General features: G+C 45.1%; 3 long non-coding RNA genes across 6 annotated transcripts; all 3 read left to right on the forward strand.

Annotated features, from left to right (window-relative positions):
• Window positions 1-5,626: 5,626 nt before the first annotated feature.
• LOC126998728 (uncharacterized) lies at window positions 5,627-13,763 on the forward strand. Of its 2 annotated transcripts, XR_007752974.1 has the most exons (4): window positions 5,627-5,703; window positions 7,783-8,106; window positions 12,114-12,192; window positions 12,412-13,763. It is a non-coding gene; the product is annotated as an uncharacterized LOC126998728 (long non-coding RNA). The 2 variants fall into 2 exon arrangements; XR_007752973.1 differs by lacking the exon at window positions 5,627-5,703 and having other exon boundaries at window positions 6,175-8,106.
• Window positions 13,764-14,742: 979 nt separating this feature from the next.
• On the forward strand, window positions 14,743-18,885 carry LOC126999055 (uncharacterized). Its single transcript, XR_007753113.1, has 4 exons — window positions 14,743-15,375; window positions 16,938-17,089; window positions 17,629-17,729; window positions 18,659-18,885. It is a non-coding gene; the product is annotated as an uncharacterized LOC126999055 (long non-coding RNA).
• LOC126999056 (uncharacterized) lies at window positions 15,427-16,113 on the forward strand. 3 transcript variants are annotated; one of them, XR_007753114.1, is made up of 4 exons: window positions 15,431-15,505; window positions 15,581-15,655; window positions 15,706-15,880; window positions 15,931-16,113. It is a non-coding gene; the product is annotated as an uncharacterized LOC126999056 (long non-coding RNA). The 3 variants fall into 3 exon arrangements; XR_007753115.1 differs by lacking the exon at window positions 15,931-16,113 and having other exon boundaries at window positions 15,427-15,455; window positions 15,706-15,924; XR_007753116.1 differs by lacking the exon at window positions 15,931-16,113 and having other exon boundaries at window positions 15,706-15,924.
• Window positions 18,886-19,669: the final 784 nt, after the last annotated feature.

Raw genomic sequence — 19,669 nt, forward strand, 5'->3', positions numbered from 1 at the left:
CACACACACACACACACAGAACCCTTAACAATAGGCTTGCTCCGCCCCTTCCAACAGGCAAACAAGCGAACTACACGGAACTATTACTCACACACACACACACACACACACACACACACACACACACACGACCGTTAACTAGAGGCCTGCTCCCCCCCCCACCAACAGGCAAACAAGCGGACTACGCCGAACAACTATCACACACACAAAGAAGAGTTGGCGGGACAAGCGCACTCCCTTCCTTTCTGCACCCTGTACCTTCCGTCAGCCCTTCAGTCTCTCACAAACCTCCACCTCCTCGACAAGTCTCCGTCCATCATTCTGTGTGTTGGTGGCGGGAGCGCTTCGCCTGAACCCGCTGCTCCCGTATCTGCTAAGTGTTTATGTGTTACGGCCCCCGACTATGTATCTCCCTGGTCTCGATACCCGCCCTCAGCACCTCCATGTTATGTGTCTGTGCTCCGTGCCCGCCCACGTAAATGTTGGACTCGGTTCGAATCCCGCCCTCAGCACTTCCATGTTATGTGTCTGTGCTCCGTACCCGCCCACGTAAATGTTGGACTCGGTTCGAATCCCGCCCTCAGCACTTCCATGTTATGTGTCTGTGCTCCGTACCCGCCCACGTAAATGTTGGACTCGGTTCGAATCCCGCCCTCATCTACAAGCCCCGTCCTTAAGTAGGGGAGAGGGGTGATGATTCGGACAGTGGGATTGTCCGGCCATAGCACTTATTGTAAAGTGTATGGGAGTGAGTGCCGCGAGATTTTGTGTGAATATGCAAAACTTTGTTGCCTTGGCCCGGAAAGGGACAACCACGCCCTCAGAGCTGTTATTTTCGATGCAAGTCCTAATTTATGTTTTTTTTCATCTCGTATGTAATATTTTCAGGGTTGCAATCTTTGAGTTGGGACTGATAGTAATTATTTTTGGACATATTAATTAGGGTTTTTACGTGTTTCTTCAGGTCTCTGTACCTATCTTGTAGTATTTTATCTTTTCTATTGTTTTTGAGGTTACGTTGTTGTATTTCTGAGATTTATACATTCATTAATTTCATTGTTGATCCAGGGAGCAGGGGGCCGTTTTATTTCACGTGTTACCATTGGAGCAAGGTTGTCTAAGCATCTGGTGAACACTGAAGTTAGTATGCTCACTTGGTCATTAACATTATCCGTGTTTAATATTTGATTCAGTTCGGTGACGTTGTTTAGCAGGCTTTCGCAGAATTTATCTTAAGTCTCTGAATGTTATAACTGGTATTCGTTTTGGCTTTTTCATATTGACTGTGGCTGTGATAAGCCCGTGATCAGCGATAGGGTTAGGGATTACGTCACTGTGCAATATGTGGTCAGGGTTATTGGTTATTGTTACATCCAGTAGTGTAGCAGTGGTGGGGGTTAGTCGTGTGGGTTTGCTTATTAGTTGTGTTAGTTTATTATTCTTTAGTAAGCGTGAGAGTTTGCTGGTAGGCGAGAGAAGGTCGTCATTTAGATCGCCTAGTACTAGGAATGTTTTTTCATGAAGCATAATAGATCGTATAGTTTCAGTTATATGATCATATGAATTAGCGAGCCTTTGGGTGTCTGTAAATACATCCTACTATGACAGATGGTAATATCCTGCACTGCACTCGGACCCATATGTCTTCAGTCCCTGTTTGTTTAGTTATTTTAGTGTATTATTTCAGAAGCAAGGATATCACTAACATAGAGACAGACACCTGCACCTCGGCCGCCGTCGCACCTGAACACTTTATAATTGGGAATGTTGATGTATGTGTCAGGAGTGTAAGGAGAGCCATGTTTCGCTGACGCAAAGAATATCTGTATTTCTGTCACTCATTAACATTTTATTTCATCAAAGTTTGCAGTAGGGATTGGCCATTAATGTGATCTATGGTAAGACAGTCCTTGGAGTGTTCAGAGTTGTTGGGGTTTTCACTGCTGGCTTAAGGAGAGAGAGAATGAGGAGAGAGAATAAGGAGAGGAGAGAGAATAAGGGAGAGGAGAGAGAGAGAGAGAGAGAGAGAGAGAGAGAGAGAGAGAGAATAAGGGAGAGGGAGAGAGAGAGAGAATAAGGGAGAGGGAGAAAGAGAGAGAATAAGGGAAAGGGAGAGAGAGAGAGAGAAAAAAAAAAAAGGGTGGTGGGTGTGTTGGCTTAATGGTGATGGATGTGTTGGCTTAATGGTGATGGGGGTATTGACTTAATGGTGATGGATGTGTTGACTTAATGGTGATGGATGTGTTGGCTTAATGGTGATGGATGTGTTGGCTTAATGGTGATGGGGGTATTGACTTAATGGTGATGGATGTGTTGACTTAATGGTGATGGATGTGTTGGCTTAATGGTGATGGGGGTATTGACTTAATGGTGATGGGGGTATTGACTTAATGGTGATGGATGTGTTGACTTAATGGTGATGGATGTGTTGGCTTAATGGTGATGGGTGTATTGACTTAATGGTGATGGATGTGTTGGCTTAATGGTGATGGGGGTATTGACTTAATGGTGACGGGGCGCTTGACTTAATGGTGATGGATGTGTTGACTTAATGGTGATGGATGTGTTGGCTTAATGGTGATGGGTGTATTGACTTAATGGTGATGGGTGTATTGACTTAATGGTGATGGATGTGTTGGCTTAATGGTGATGGGGGTATTGACTTAATGGTGATGGGGGTGTTGGCTTAATGGTGATGGATGTATTGGCTTAATGGTGATGGGTGTGTTGGCAATGGTGATGGGGGTTTTGACTTAATGGTGATGGATGTGTTGGCTTAATGGTGATGGATGTGTTGGCTTAATGGTGATGGGGTATTGACTTAATGGTGATGGATGTGTTGGCTTAATGGTGATGGGGTATTGACTTAATGGTGATGGATGTGTTGGCTTAATGGTGATGGATGTGTTGGCAATGGTGATGGATGTGTTGGCTTAATGGTGATGGGGTATTGACAATGGTGATGGATGTGTTGGCTTAATGGTGATGGATGTGTTGGCTTAATGGTGATGGGGGTATTGACTTAATGGTGATGGATGTGTTGACTTAATGGTGATGGATGTGTTGGCTTAATGGTGATGGGTGTATTGACTTAATGGTGATGGAATTATTGACTTAATGGTGATGGATGTGTTGGCAATGGTGATGGGTGTATTGACTTAATGGTGATGGATGTGTTGGCTTACTGGTGAGGGTGGTATTGACTTAATGGTGATGGGGGTATTGACTTAATGGTGATGGATGTGTTGACTTAATGGTGATGGATGTGTTGGCTTAATGGTGATGGGTGTATTGACTTAATGGTGATGGGGGTATTGACTTAATGGTGATGGATGTGTTGGCTTAATGGTGATGGGGGTATTGACTTAATGGTGATGGGGGTGTTGGCTTAATGGTGATGGATGTATTGGCTTAATGGTGATGGGTGTGTTGGCTTAATGGTGATGGGTGTGTTGACTTAATGGTGATGGATGTGTTGGCTTAATGGTGATGGATGTGTTGGCTTAATGGTGATGGGGGTATTGACTTAATGGTGATGGATGTGTTGGCTTAATGGTGATGGATGTGTTGGCTTAATGGTGATGGATGTGTTGGCTTAATGGTGATGGATGTGTTGGCTTAATGGTGATGGGGGTATTGACTTAATGGTGATGGATGTGTTGACTTCATGGTGATGGATGTGTTGGCTTAATGGTGATGGGTGTATTGACTTAATGGTGATGGGGGTATTGACTTAATGGTGATGGATGTGTTGGCTTAATGGTGATGGGTGTATTGACTTAATGGTGATGGATGTGTTGGCTTAATGGTGATGGGGGTATTGACTTAATGGTGATGGGGGTATTGACTTAATGGTGATGGATGTGTTGACTTAATGGTGATGGATGTGTTGGCTTAATGGTGATGGGTGTATTGACTTAATGGTGATGGGGGTATTGACTTAATGGTGATGGATGTGTTGGCTTAATGGTGATGGGGGTATTGACTTAATGGTGATGGGGGTGTTGGCTTAATGGTGATGGATGTATTGGCTTAATGGTGATGGGTGTGTTGGCTTAATGGTGATGGGTGTGTTGACTTAATGGTGATGGATGTGTTGGCTTAATGGTGATGGATGTGTTGGCTTAATGGTGATGGGGGTATTGACTTAATGGTGATGGATGTGTTGGCTTAATGGTGATGGATGTTGGCTTAATGGTGATGGATGTTTTGTCTTAATGGTGATGGTTGTTTTGTCTTAATGGTGATGGATGTGTTGGCTTAATGGTGATGGGGGTATTGACTTAATGGTGATGGATGTGTTGGCTTAATGGTGATGGATGTGTTGGCTTAATGGTGATGGATGTGTTGGCTTAATGGTGATGGATGTGTTGGCTTAATGGTGATGGATGAGATGGCAATATGGTGATGGATGTGTTGGCTTAATGGTGATGGATGTGTTGGCTTAATGGTGATGGATGTGTTGGCTTAATGGTGATGGATGTGTTGGCTTAATGCTGATGGGGGTATTGACTTAATGGTGATGGATGTGTTGGCTTAATGGTGATGGATGTGTTGGCTTAATGGTGATGGATGTGTTGGCTTAATGGTGATGGATGTGTTGGCTTAATGGTGATGGTGTTATTGACTTAATGGTGATGGATGTGTTGGCTTAATGGTGATGGGGGTATTGACTTAATGGTGATGGATGTGTTGGCTTAATGGTGATGGGGGTGTTGGCTTAATGGTGATGGATGTGTTGGCTTAATGGTGATGGATGTGTTGGCTTAATGGTGATGGATGTGTTGGCTTAATGGTGATGGATGTGTTGGCTTAATGGTGATGGGTGTGTTGGCTTAATGGTGATGGGGGTATTGACTTAATGGTGATGGGGGTATTGACTTAATGGTGATGGATGTGTTGGCTTAATGGTGATGGGGGTATTGACTTAATGGTGATGGGGGTATTGACTTAATGGTGATGGATGTGTTGGGTTAATGGTGATGGGGGTATTGACTTAATGGTGATGGGGGTATTGACTTAATGGTGATGGATGTGTTGGCTTAATGGTGATGGGGGTGTTGGCTTAATGGTGATGGATGTGTTGGCTTAATGGTGATGGGGGTATTGACTTAATGGTGATGGATGTGTTGGCTTAATGGTGATGGATGTGTTGGCTTAATGGTGATGGGGGTATTGACTTAATGGTGATGGGGGTGTTGGCTTAATGGTGATGGGGGTATTGACTTAATGGTGATGGATGTGTTGGCTTAGCAAGATGTAGGTAACAGGAGAGAGAGACACGGGGAGAGATGGAGAGAAAAAGAGATGATAGAGAGAGTCAGTGGAGAGAATGTCATGCAGTATGTATATGGACCAGCCTCGTGTGTCATGCAGTATGTATATGGACCAGCCTCGTGTGTCATGCAGTATGTATATGGACCAGCCTCGTGTGTCGTGCAGTATGTATATGGACCAGCCTCGTGTGTCATGCAGTATGTATATGGACCAGCCTCGTGTGTCATGCAGTATGTATATGGACCAGCCTCGTGTGTCATGCAGTATGTATATGGACCAGCCTCGTGTGTCATGCAGTATGTATAAGTATGTTTTCTGTCAGATATGTTTTGTCTTCCAGAGCCAGGCTGCCGGACTCGTGTGGGACCGCGGAGATGCCGGGCCAAGCAGGGGAGACATCACGGAGAGTCACACCAAGATAGATAGGTCAATTTAGGTCAACATATGTCCTCAGTGTGTTAGTGAGGATAGGCTATCACTGGTTAGCTGTCTAATCATTGGGAGTGACTAGTTTGCAGAGCTCGGCAACATTATGGAATACTAAATGATATCAAGTGATTGTTTTTAGTCTTAAGTTTACTCTCTCCTCCTCCTCCTCCTCCTCCTCCTCCTCTCTGTCTATCTTCATCCCTTCCTTACTTTTAATGAATAAGTTATCTTTTGCTTAATTAACGTTTATAATTCTTTATGGTGGTCAAATCTTGCATCTCATTTCCCTGTCGTCCATTCTCTCTCCTCCTCCTCCTCCTCCTCCTCTCTATATATGTATCTTCATCCCTTCCTTCCTTTTAATTAATGTCTAAGTTATCCTTTGAGTGACGTTCTTTCTGGCGGTCAAATCTTGCATCTAATTTCCCTTCGTCAATTCTCTCTAGACTTCCTCCTCCTCCTCTCTGTCTATCTTCATCCCTTCCTTCCTTTTAATTAATGTCTAAGTTATCCTTTGAGTGACGTTCTTTCTGGTGGTCAAATCTTGCATCCTATTTCCTATCGTCCATTCTCTCTCTTCCTCCTTCTCCTCCTCCTCTGGCTATCTTCATCCCTTCCTTCCTTTTAAGTAATGTCTAAGTTATCTATCGCTCAAGGTTCCTTCCAGTGTGTTTGTGGTGTCCGGCTCTGCTTGCTAGTTTGCTTTGTCACTGTATAATTGTCAATCCCAGCTAGTTTTGTCACTGTATAATTGTCAATCCTAGCTAGTTTTGTCACTGTATAATTGTTAGTCCTAGTTTGTTTTGTCACTGTATAATTGTCAGTCCTAGTTTGTTTTGTCACTGTATAATTGTCAGTCCTAGTTTGTTTTGTCCCTGTATAATTGTCAATCCTAGTTTGTTTTGTCACTGTATAATTGTCAGTCCTAGTTTGCTTTGTCCCTGTATAATTGTCCGTCCCAGCCAGGCGCCTCTTCCATGTAAAGATATCGGCAGCTTCAACCCTTGCCGATATCTCAATCCGTACGTGAATGTAAATTAACCGAAATCCTTGTTACTAAGCCCTGCACGGTGCTCTCTCACATAATGCTTCTTTAAATTTTCAGTCTCACTTAATTTCCGGGGTTAGTAATACATCTTGCCATAAGTTAACTCCCCGTGATGGCAAGTTTCATGCACTATATATAAGTAATTTGCCTTTTGCATGGCTATAATTCTGCATCCGTGTCTAAGGCCCAGTTTCACAGTTCTTCATGATGGGTTAGTAAGCTCCAAAACCAATACCAGAGCTTTCGAAATTTCCTTGTACAGTGTCTGGAGTTTATATTCAAGTTCACAAATTTGACGAGACTATACAGGAAAGGTCTTGTGTGTTTATGATACGAAGGAAAGGGAGGAGAAGGGAGATGAGATTGGGAGACGAGTGAGCCGAGATCCTGTTTTTATTCAAGTTCACAAATTTGACAAGACTATACAGGAAAGGTCTTGTGTGTTTATGCTACGAAGGAAAGGGAGGAGAAGGGAGATGAGATTAGGAGACGAGTGAGCCGAGATCCTGTTTATATTCAAGCTCACAAATTTGACGAGACTATACAGGAAAGGTCTTGTGTGTTTATGATACGAAGGAAAGGGAAGAGAAGGGAGATGAGATTAGGAGACGAGTGAGCCGAGATCCTGTTTATATTCAAGTTCACAAATTTGACAAGACTATACAGGAAAAGCTGTGTTTATGATATGAAGGAAAGGGAAGAGAAGGGAGATGAGTAAGCTGGGATCCTGTTTATATTCAAGTTCACAAATTTGACAAGACTATACAGGAAAAGCTCTCTGTTTATGATATGAAGGAAAGGGAAGAGAAGGGAGATGAGTAAGCTGAGATTCTGTTTATATTCAAGTCCACAAATTTGACGACACAATACAGGAAAAGCTCTGTGTATTTAGTGTGTCATCGAAGACCGCGCCATTTTGAACAGTATGGGATTCTATAGCTTGGTTCGGGAGTGTTACAAAGACCGTGATGGACTGTGGAAGCGGCCCTTAATGTTCCCTTTTCTAATATGCCTCTCTGTTTTTGCAGGATGCCGCGGACGGACCATGCAGAGGACTCATCGCGACGACACCGACGGTTTGGTTAAGTGGGTTCTTTTGTGTGTGCGTCTGTGTGTGAATGGCAGGCCTGTCGTATGATTGTGTGTGTGTGTGCGTTGGCGTTATGCCTTCGCACTATTATTTTGTTAGGATGTATTTTTGTGTGTGAACTTTTTGCACGTAATCTTTTTTTATACCCATAGCTAGCGTTTGTTTGTGTGGCAGTGTTCCGGGAGATGGACGCCGGGGGACATGGGCTGGGGGAGGCACACATGACCTCCTCTGTCCGTGATCTCTTCAGCTGGGGAGACCGGTAAGCATTTTGATATAGTTGTGTGGATAATGGATATTGTTTTTTACAGCTAAAGAAACCACTCTAGGGCAACAAAAAAATAGGTTTAGAAAAAGCCTGTTAACCCCTTCCCGGCAGCAGGGCTGACATGATTTTCCACCAAGTTTAGTAGAAAACAAAATTTATTTTGTTCATTTTGTCAGTAGTAAGGAATCGTCTATTTTTTGGGGGGGTCGGCCCAGCCCGTTCTGGCGCAGGTGAGTGTTTATAGTGGCGCCATGATACTATCTAATGAGGGCAAATGAGAGCAAACGTCTATACACAGACGCGCCGACAAAAAGTCCCAATTTTCAAACGTATCTATATAGATCCTCCGCCGGGAAGGGCTTAACCCGTGGCATCTAGCCGAGAGTCGCTTGTTGTCTACTTTAAAGAATTTGACGAGTGATTACTGTATGGATAGCTAATTCAGTCTGCCGTGACCTTACTGCACCACTCGTCATGCATGGTGGGTTGCGGTATGCCACAACCATCTACAATTAGCTTGAATCAAGGGTTTTATGGCGAGCCCTTTTTAGGGTCCACCGTACCACAGCCATGACTCGTGAAAGCCCAGAAAAGGGTCTGCCGATGTTCTTGGGTTAATTGCTGCTCCTTCAGACAAAAGTTATGAGCGGCCGAAAGGGAGGTCAGTTTCGGGAGGAGAGGTGTCTCGATACGTCATTCCTCGTGAGAGAATACAAGTCGAAGGCAGGAGGAGATATAGATACAGGAAGGGTGCCCCAGAGTTTACCAGTGTAAGGGATGAAAGAATGAAGATGTTGGTTAACTCTTGCATAATGGGTTTGGACAGTATAGGGATGAAAGAGTGGAGATGCTGGTTGACTCTTGCATAATGGGTTTGGACAGTACAGGGATGAAAGAATGAAGATGTTGGTTAACTCTTGCATAATGGGTTTGGACAGTATAGGGATGAAAGAGTGGAGATGCTGGTTGACTCTTGCATAATGGGTTTGGACAGCACAGGGATGAAAGAATGAAGATGCTGGTTAACTCTTGCATAATGGGTTTGGACAGTATAGGGATGAAAGAGTGGAGATGCTGGTTGACTCTTGCATAATGGGTTTGGACAGCACAGGGATGAAAGAATGAAGATGTTGGTTAACTCTTGCATAATGGGTTTGGACAGCACAGGGATGAAAGAATGAAGATGCTGGTTAACTCTTGCATAAGGGGTTTGGACAGTATAGGGATGAAAGAGTGGAGATGCTGGTTGACTCTTGCATAATGGGTTTGGACAGTATAGGGATGAAAGAGTGGAGATGCTGGTTAACTCTTGCATAATGGGTTTGGACAGTACAGGGATGAAAGAATGAAGATGTTGGTTAACTCTTGCATAATGGGTTTGGACAGTATAGGGATGAAAGAGTGGAGATGCTGGTTGACTCTTGCATAATGGGTTTGGACAGTACAGGGATGAAAGAATGAAGATGTTGGTTAACTCTTGCATAATGGGTTTGGACAGTATAGGGATGAAAGAGTGGAGATGCTGGTTGACTCTTGCATAATGGGTTTGGACAGCACAGGGATGAAAGAATGAAGATGCTGGTTAACTCTTGCATAATGGGTTTGGACAGTATAGGGATGAAAGAGTGGAGATGCTGGTTGACTCTTGCATAATGGGTTTGGACAGCACAGGGATGAAAGAATGAAGATGTTGGTTAACTCTTGCATAATGGGTTTGGACAGCACAGGGATGAAAGAATGAAGATGCTGGTTAACTCTTGCATAAGGGGTTTGGACAGTATAGGGATGAAAGAGTGGAGATGCTGGTTAACTCTTGTATAATGGGTTTGGACAGTATAGGGATGAAAGAGTGGAGATGCTGGTTGACTCTTGCATAATGGGTTTGGACAGCACAGGGATGAAAGAATGAAGATGCTGGTTAACTCTTGCATAATGGGTTTGGACAGTATAGGGATGAAAGAGTGGAGATGCTGGTTAACTCTTGCATAAGGGGTGTGGACAGTACAGGGTACATGTAACAATATTTGTATACGTGTGAAAATTGATTTAAATGAGTATATAATGTTAGGAATTGCAAAAATGATTATATATGCATAATAGAGGAGATCAGTGATGACAACCATTTTTAGTTTAAGAAAAATTCAATTAAGTACGGAAGAGACAGAGATGGAATTTATACATTCTTAAAAATACTTAAAACTACTTATCCTCCCTAATTTCTATCTTTCCCGTACATAATTAAATTTTAGCATTACAATTTTGTTGACCTTAACCCGGTAGTAGTGGTAGCAGCAGGGGTCATGTTTCTTAATGGTCCCTCCAAGCGAGAAAAATGAGAAAAATCACCCTCACACAAACCATTTCATAATATATATATAAAAGCATTTGTGATCAGATTATGCATCATCTATTTTGGGGAGTTTAAATCATGGCACAAATTTGGCCCGTCGCTGCTACACGGTAAAGCCACAAAATTGGCCCGTCGCTGCTACACGGTAAAGCCACAAATTATAGCCGGGAGCATTCTGGACCATCTAGAAAAGCATAATTTAATTCCTGATTCACAGCATAGGTTCACAAAGGATAGGTTGTCCTTCTACACTAAAGTAATCGAGGCAGTTGACCGAGATGAAAACTATGACATATTGTATCTAGATTTCAGTAAAGCGTTCGACAAAGTCCCTCATCACCGGCTATTACTAAAATTACAGGCTCACGGCGTAGCTGGTAAAGTTTTGAACTGGATCAGGGCGTGGCTCAGTGGTAGGAAGCAGATAGTGCAAATCAGTGGTAAAAAATCTGAATGGGGCAGTGTTACGAGTGGAGTCCCTCAGGGGTCGGTGCTGGGTCCTCTGCTTTTTATTATTTACATCAATTACTTGGACACAGGAATTAGTAGTGATGTCAGCAAGTTCACAGATGATACCAAGATCGGTAATCCAATCAGACAGGGACGCTACCGTTCTCCAGGATGAGTTTGACAGACTATATGATTGGGCGGGGAAGTGGCAGATGGAATTCAATGTCGGGAGGTGTAGCATTCTGAGTGTAGGCAGGAACAACCCCTCACACAATTACTCCTTAAATGGCACTCTTCTAAGCAGGTCTGGGCTTGAGAGAGACTTAGGAGTCCTAGTGAGCGCTGACCTCCGTCCTAGGGCTCGATGCATTCAGGCCAAAAATTGGGCCAACAGAGTACTAGGTTTCATCTCAAGGAGCGTAAGCAATAGGAGCGCTGAAGTCATCCTCAAACTTTACTTAGCACTAGTTAGACCTCATCTCGATTATGCGGTTCAGTTCTGGTCCCCCTACTATAGAATGGATATCAAGGTGTTAGAATCTGTACAGAGGAGGATGACAAAGATGATTCAGGGGGTGAGAAACTTGCCTTATGAAGACAGGCTGAAGCAGTTAAATCTACACTCGCTAGAAAGGTGAAGGTTGCGAGGAGACTTGATCGAAGTGTATAAATGGATGAAGGGATTTAATAAAGGGGATGTCAATAAGATTTTGATAGTAAAAGAGCCAGGTAGGACACGTGGCAATGGTTTTAAGTTAGACAAATTCAGATTCAACAAAGACATAGGCAAGAATTGGTTTACTAACAGAGTGGTGGATGAGCGGAACAGGCTTGGGGGCCATGTTGTGGGTGCCAATACCATAGATACATTCAAGAAGAGGTTAGATAAAGCCATGGCCTTGTATAGCCTAACCAGCCTCTTGCAGACTCCTTATGTTCTTAACTCTTGCATAAGGAGTTTGGACACACAAACCATTTCATAATATATATCAAAGCATTTGTGATCAGATTATGCATCATCTATTTTGGGGGGTTTAAATATCATGGCACAAACTTGGCCCATCGCTGCTACACGGTAAAGCCACAAACTTGGCCCGTCGCTGCTGCCGGGTTAATGGAGCAGCCACCTGTGTCTGAGCCAAGATGTCTGGATGTCTCTGCCGCTGCCTCTCCGCATGTCTGAGTCTCCCTGTACTTCCAGCGTGTTGCCCCGCCTGGAGAGACACGTTGATGGAGGTGGCCGTGTGTGTCACCCTTTGCCTGTATCCTCTGGCGCCCAGGTAAACAATGATAATGATTATGATAATACCAATAATAGTAATGAATATAATAATACCAATAATAGTAATGAATATAACAATACCAATAATAGTAATGAAATAATAATCAGTCAAATAACAAGATCATTAAATACTGTTGCTCTAGTATAATTTTCATAGTGTGTCTAATTCTCCGTCACTGTCTCCTGGGTTGTGTCTAAGTCGGTCTTGTTCTTTCAGAGGCGCGTAAGCGGAGAGCATCGGCGCAGCGCGGGAGCAGCACGTCAGGGTGTAGGGTGTTTGTTTAGCTGGTGTAGGGTGTTAGGGTGTTAGGGTGTTAGGTGTAACAACGGTTGGCTCTTTCACAGAACGGGTGTGATTCCGTTCTGCGTTTGAGTCTTCCACCTTCAGACGGTCTCCCTCCGAGATGTCTGAAGTTTTTTTTGTCGGTTTTCTCCGTAGGAGGAAGCCGACTCTAGCTACTCTGGCCTCTCTTCCGGGGGTCAGAGCGGTCGGGCTCTGCTTGGCCAGGCGTTAGTCTTTCGCGTTGTCTCCGCCGACGTTTTGCCAGACTCTTCCGTAAGGTTGAGCCTGGCTTTTTTATTAGGTGGATCAGGCTGCCTTCTTCCAAGGAGTCTGATGGGAGTGGAGTCTTTTTTTTGGTGTATGTCTGTGGGTACTTAGTGGGTAAGGGAGGGTGGGGTAGAATGGTTGGTGGGCTGGAAGTGGGTTGGGGGATGAGCCTCCTGGGATTTGGGTTGTGTCGAGCCTTACCGCCTGGTGTGTTGGGTAACCTTCACGCCAGGGGGGGGGTGCCAAGACCATATCCATCTCCTGGGCAGGGCGATTCCCCTTTCCCATGCCAACTGGCCCTCCTCCGTCTGCCTCCCCAAACCCCCGCTGAGTGCTTGTGTGTGTTATTTTATTTAGGATGTCTTTTTTTTCTATGCCTTTTTCCCGTGTGTTTATACCCAATAGCTAGCGTGTGTGTGTGTGTGTGGCAGTCCAGAGGCGCGTGCAGCGAGGACATCACATCACGTCACTACGGTATATCCACGGTATTTGGTTTAGTGTGTGCTGTGTGTGTTTGTGTGTGTGATGGCAGGCCTGCCGTGTGTTTGACCTTTTGCTGTGTGTTGCTGTGTGACTGCTAGGATTTCATTTCTATGTATGTTTTTTTCCCCATAACCCCCTTCCTCCCTAGCTCTTTAGCTGTTGTGTGCGAGGCGCTGGGTGGATGCTGCCGGGCGACCAACGGCGGTGGCGGTGTGCAACGCGGGAGCTGCTGAGGTTTGGGGTAGCACTACGGTGCAGGTTATGTAGGGTGTGTGAGTTTTTTTTTTGTGTGAGTGTCTTTTTTTTGTGTGGGGACTTAGCTAATCACTGTGTCAGGAAGGCATGGGCGTGGCCGTCTGTCCATCAGGCCGACGGGCGGGTGTGCCACCTGGCAGTCAGGCTAGCAGGTGACAGGCAAGCTATCTGGTGGTCAGGCTGTCAGTCGGGCCATCAGATAGGTAGGCAGGCCACCTTGCGGTCGGGTTGTCGGGCGGGCACCCCACCCTCGGTCAGGTAGGCAGGCAGCAGCGTCTACGCTGAGCACACGTACGAACGCACGGAACCCGTACGCTACGTTCCGCTGCACTGACGCTCGTCGTACCTCTGCTCGCACGCTTGCGGGCGGGTTGGGGGCGGGGGGCGGATGGGCGGACGGGCGGGCGTACGTGGGAACGGGCGGGCGGACGGGTGGTCGGGCGGTTAGGGAGTCGGAGCAACGCTTGAAAGACGCGCAGATAGATGTCAGATTCTCCCGTAGGGAGGTCTGGCAAGGTGTTAGTTTAGGCGGCGGAGTTGTACGCGGGCCAGTCTGTGTTACAGCTTTGCCGCCAGGGTAGCTCCTTCCGAGTTACTGAGGACCAGTTTTCCTCACAGGAGGAGGCTGGTGGGGCCTAGGGTGTTAGGGGTACAACGGTTGGCTCTTTCACAGAACGGGTGTTTTCCGTTCTGCGTTTGAGTCTGCCGCCTTTGGGCGTCTCCCTCTGAGATGTCGGTTAGGATTTCTTTTTTTTATATGTCCGTGTGTGTAACTGTTGCCTTTTAGCCTGTTGTGTTCCTGAGCAGCAAGAAGAGGCGGCTGTGGTGACCCGCCCGATGCGGAAGGCTTCTGGGCCCTGTCGGCGGGGGCGCACCTCTCTGGCTGACTGGTTGACCAGGCTTTGACCAGGTGGCCAGGGAGGCGCATCCTCGTTGGGCGGGGTCTGGGGGCCCTCCGTCTTGGGGAGGTCGCTGCAGCAGGAGGAGGTAACTACTGCTGGTTTTGTAAGGCATTGTGGTTGAGAGCACCTTGCAGCTGTAACGCGAATTTCGTTCCGTAATAAACAATGTACCGCCATGCTGCCTGTCCTTCCTCCCTCCCAGCACTGTGTACGTCTGTGTGTGTGTGTTGCTTAATTCTCCCTCACTGCACTGTGCGTACGTCTGTGTGTGTGTGTTGCTCTGTCTCTGTCTCTCTCTCTCTCTCTCAATCTCTCTTTGTCTCTGTCTCTCTGTCTCTCTATCTCTCAATCTCTGTGTCTTTCTCTCTCTCTAGTTAGTAAAGAACAGGCAACGTTTGCCATGGAAGACTCTACAGTGTACATCCCAACCCTCTACGGCCGTTGCTGCTCCACCCGGGCATTACCACATCCACCCGGGTCTACAAGAAACCTCCAGGGCCGAGCTTCAACCACAGAACACCTCGTCACCGTTGAGGAGGTTCCACGCCCCGGACCACAGCCATGTTAGCCTCGATAATAAAACTTGGCGCACTTATTCTGAGACGTCCTCGCGAGTGAGTGTCCTAATTGCCTTTACTGATAATGTCACAGGTATCCGATGGTTCAGGTGTGATGTCAGATATTTTTGTTATTGTGTCGTAAATATCCAGTGATTATTTCCGAGTCGCTGAATGTTCATCGCACACAGTTTGTCTTTGAGTAAAAACACTGATTAATATCCATGATCGGTTAGATTACGAACTCCCTCAATTTCAGACTGGAGAGCTACACAACACTGGTCATCTGCTGAGTGGTTGATTTCCTGGTCTACCGGCCCCTGGAGGAGTGGTCAATTTCCTGGTCTACCGTGGATATGAGTGGTTGATTCCCTGGTCTACCCCTGGATGACGCGGCTGTTCCTATGCAGGGGAAGACTCACACAAGCGATAAGGTAAGGTTTTAATGGCTGGGTTCACAAGAGGTTTTAATGGTTGGGTTCACAAGAGGTTTTAATGGCTGGGTTTACAAGATGTTTTAATAGCTGGGTTCAAGAGAGGTTTTAATGGCTGGGTTTACAAGATGTTTTAATAGCTGGGTTCAAGAGAGGTTTTAATGGCTGGGTTCACAAGAGGTTTTAATAGCTGGGTTAACAAGAGGTTTTAATGGCTGGGTTTACAAGAGGTTTTAATGGCTGGGTTTACAAGAGGTTTTAATGGCTGGGTTTACAAGAGGTTTTAATGGCTGGGTTTACAAGAGGTTTTAATAGCTGGGTTAACAAGAGGTTTTAATGGCTGGGTTTACAAGAGGTTTTAATGGCTGGGTTTACAAGAGGTTTTAATGGCTGGGTTTACAAGAGGTTTTAATGGCTGGGTTTACAAGAGGTTTTAATGGCTGGGTTTACAAGAGGTTTTAATGGCTGGGTTTACAAGAGGTTTTAATGGCTGGGTTTACAAGAGGTTTTAATGGCTGGGTTTACAAGAGGTTTTAATAGCTGGGTTAACAAGAGGTTTTAATGGCTGGGTTTACAAGAGGTTTTAATGGCTGGGTTTACAAGAGGTTTTAATAGCTGGGTTAACAAGAGGTTTTAATAGCTGGGTTTACAAGAGGTTTTAATGGCTGGGTTCACAAGAGGTTTTTATGGTTGGGTTCACAAGAGGTTTTAATAGCTGGGTTTACAAGATGTTTTAATAGCTGGGTTTACAAGAAGTTTTAATGGCTGGGTTTACAAGAGGTTTTAATAGCTGGGTTCAAGAGAGGTTTTAATAGCTGGGTTTACAAGAGAGGTTGTAATAGCTGGGTTTACAAGAGGTTTTAATAGCTGGATTCAAGAGAGGTTTTAATAGCTGGGTTCAAGAGAGGTTTTAATAGCTGGGTTCAAGAGAGGTTTTAATAGCTGGGTTCAAGAGAGGTTTTAATGGCTGGGTTCAAGAGAGGTTTTAATAGCTGGGTTCAAGAGAGGTTTTAATGGCTGGGTTCAAGAGAGGTTTTAATAGCTGGGTTCAAGAGAGGTTTTAATAGCTGGGTTCAAGAGAGGTTTTAATGGCTGGGTTCAAGAGAGGTTTTAATAGCTGGGTTTACAAGAGAGGTTGTAATGGCTGGGTTTACAAGATGTTTTAATGGCTGGGTTTACAAGAGGTTTTAATAGCTGGGTTCAAGAGAGGTTTTAATAGCTGGGTTCAAGAGAGGTTTTACTGGCTGGGTTTACAAGAGGTTTTAATAGCTGGGTTCAAGAGAGGTTTTAATAGCTGGGTTCAAGAGAGGTTTTACTGGCTGGGTTCAAGAGAGGTTTTAATAGCTGGGTTCAAGAGAGGTTTTAATAGCTGGGTTCAAGAGAGGTTTTACTGGCTGGGTTTACGAGAGGTTTTAATTGCTGGGTTCAAGAGAGGTTTTAATAGCTGGGTTCAAGAGAGGTTTTAATGGCACATATCTACTGAATGTTGCTGTGTTACATATCTTGACATGCTCTCAGGGTAAGGAGTGTTCTGATATGGTGCCTTCCCCCCCCTCCCCCAGCACCTGTCGGACCTGGAGACTCCCCCCTGAGCCTGACGGTGGAGCTGTGGGCCCTGCACCAGACCCCCACACCCCCCCACACCACCCACAGCAGGGGCAGGGCGTTGAGACTCCCCCCACAGGCTAAGACAGCGAGGGACTTGAAGATCCAGGTTTTTGTCATCTGCACAGGAATTGACACTATAGACAATAATTGACAATATAGTTTCCTTTTTTGTGCGTGCCCTTGAGCTGTCTCCTTTGTTGTAGAAAAAAATACTTGACAAGGCTTTCATAGGTGTTTGGGGCATTTCCAGGGGTAGTTTGATGACCCTGGTGGTAGTCTGACCCTTCCTCTGTGCAATGAACTTGAAAAAAACGCTCATAAAAATGCAGATATTAACCCAGTAGCAGCGGGGATCATGTTTCTTAATGGTCCCTCCAATAGAGAAAAATGAGAAAAAAAATCACCTCTCACACAAACCATTTCATATATCTCAAAGCATTTGCGATTAGATTATGTATCATCTATTTTTGGGGGTTTATATCATGGTACAAATTTGGCCTGTTGCTGCTACATGGTAAAGCCACAAATTTGGCCCATCACTGCTACCGGGTTAACCTCATTATCGTGTTAAAATCCCTGTATCTCACTGTTACCTTCCTCTCCCTCTATATTATTTATCAATCTCTCTCTCTCTCTCTCCCACAGATGTCTAAGGTTCCGCCCATGCAGCTGAAGGGTGCCAATGCCTACACATGCATCGACCACAGGTGTGCGCTGGACATTGCCTACAATTCATGGTGCAAATGGTATGTTGGAGGAATTCTTTGATGTATTTGAGGGACTGGGATGCCTGCTGGATGGTGCAGGTAAATTACTTGGCTGAGAGAGCCCAGGTTCAATTCCCGGGCAGAGTGGAAAAATTTGGGCGGCTTTTCCGATACCCTACGCCCCTGTCCACCCAGCAGTGAATGGGTACCAGGTATTAATCGGGGGTTGTGTCCCGTCTCCTGGGGTCTGTTCCCTTCTATAATTCTTTCCCCTTCTGTCTCTCTCCGGTATATGACCACAGATGTTGCACCCACTAAACAAAACTTTCCTTCCTTCCCCTTCTGTCTCTCTCCGGCATATGACCACAGATGTTGCACCCACTAAACAAAACTTTCCAACTTTCCAACAGTTGAATTACAGTTTGGTCCAAGTGTTGTCCCTGTGGCTCACCCTCCTAGAGAAATACCTGTTGCTCTGAGGGATAAACTTAAGAAGGAATTAGACCATATAGAAAGACTAGGTGTCATTGTTGAAGAAAATGAACCCACAGATTGGCTCAATAGTATGGTTATTACATGTGGCATCCTTGTGTGTTACAGCTAATATATATACTGTGTCATCTGCATATAAAAGTAGTGGATAGGAAACACTAATTGACATACCATTTACATAACATAAGAATAAAATAGCTCCCAGGATTTATATATATTTATTTATTTTCTTTTAATCAAGGTTTTAGTAAGAAGAGGAACCCTGTACCCTGCCTTCCACTACACACACAGACACACACACACACACACAAACACACACACACACACACACACACACACACAAAAAAATATATATATAAAAAAATAGCCCAGTGATTTTTCCATTTCTTTACTTGGCTCCTAAAACATAACCCACCCTCGTTTGACCCCACCATGACCTCCCGCGATCTAACCTAACCTGACCTGACCTTTCCCAGGGAGTGTCAGCGGAGATTGAGGTGGCGGAAGGTTGGCGGCCGGGTCAAGCTCGCCCCGGACAAGGAGTTCTGTGAGATGTGCTCGGCGGATGTTGTTGACCTCGAATACATCAATCTTACTAAGGTGGAGGAGGCGTGGGACTACATCTACATTGACGACGGACTCAAGGAGATCCCTGAGACTACTATTATTACTATTACTACTATGTGTACTATTAAATCCTCTATACTGCTACTATGTGTACTATTGAATCCCTTATATAGTACTTCCATGACAGCTGATCTACTACTACTACTACTATGACCACTCAATCCCTGGTAAGTACAATGTCATTATCATCATCATTATTTAGGTTAAGGTCCATTTAATTCAATCTTCCTGAGCGGTTGGACGCTTTATGGCTCTCCTCCATTCTACTCTGTCTTCCGCCCAATGCTTATCCAATCCTATCAATCCCAAGTCTTCCTGTACACACCTCCACGTTTTTCTAGGTCTACCAACTGGTCTCCTTCCTTCTATCTCCATTCTACTCTGTCTTCTGCCTAATGCTCATCCAATCCCATCAATGCCAAGTCTTCCTGTATACACCTTCTCCATGTTTTCCTAGGTCTACCAACTGGTCTCCTTCCTTCTACCTCCAATCTCCTCTCCAGCACTGTATCCTCCCTGCTCATCCAAACCCATCAGTCTTTCCAAGTCTTCCTGTACACACCTTCTCCACATTTTCCTAGGTCTAAACCAACTGATCTCCTTTCCTTCTGAGCACTGTTTCCAATCTCTCCAACACTCCCAGCACTGTGTCCTCCCTGCTCTCTTTACATGTCCAAACCATCAGAGTCTTTCCTTCTGAGCACTGTTTCCAGGTCCTCTACTACATCTCCCAGCACTGTGTCCTACACTGCTCTCTTTACATGTCCAAACCATCAGAGTCTTTCCATTCTGAGCACTGTTTCCAGGTCCTCTACTAAAACTCCCAGCACTGTGTCCTCCCCTGCTCTCTTTACATGTCC

The sequence above is a fragment of the Eriocheir sinensis genome, chromosome 15, assembly GCF_024679095.1.
Source record: "Eriocheir sinensis breed Jianghai 21 chromosome 15, ASM2467909v1, whole genome shotgun sequence".
Classification (NCBI taxonomy): domain Eukaryota; kingdom Metazoa; phylum Arthropoda; class Malacostraca; order Decapoda; family Varunidae; genus Eriocheir; species Eriocheir sinensis.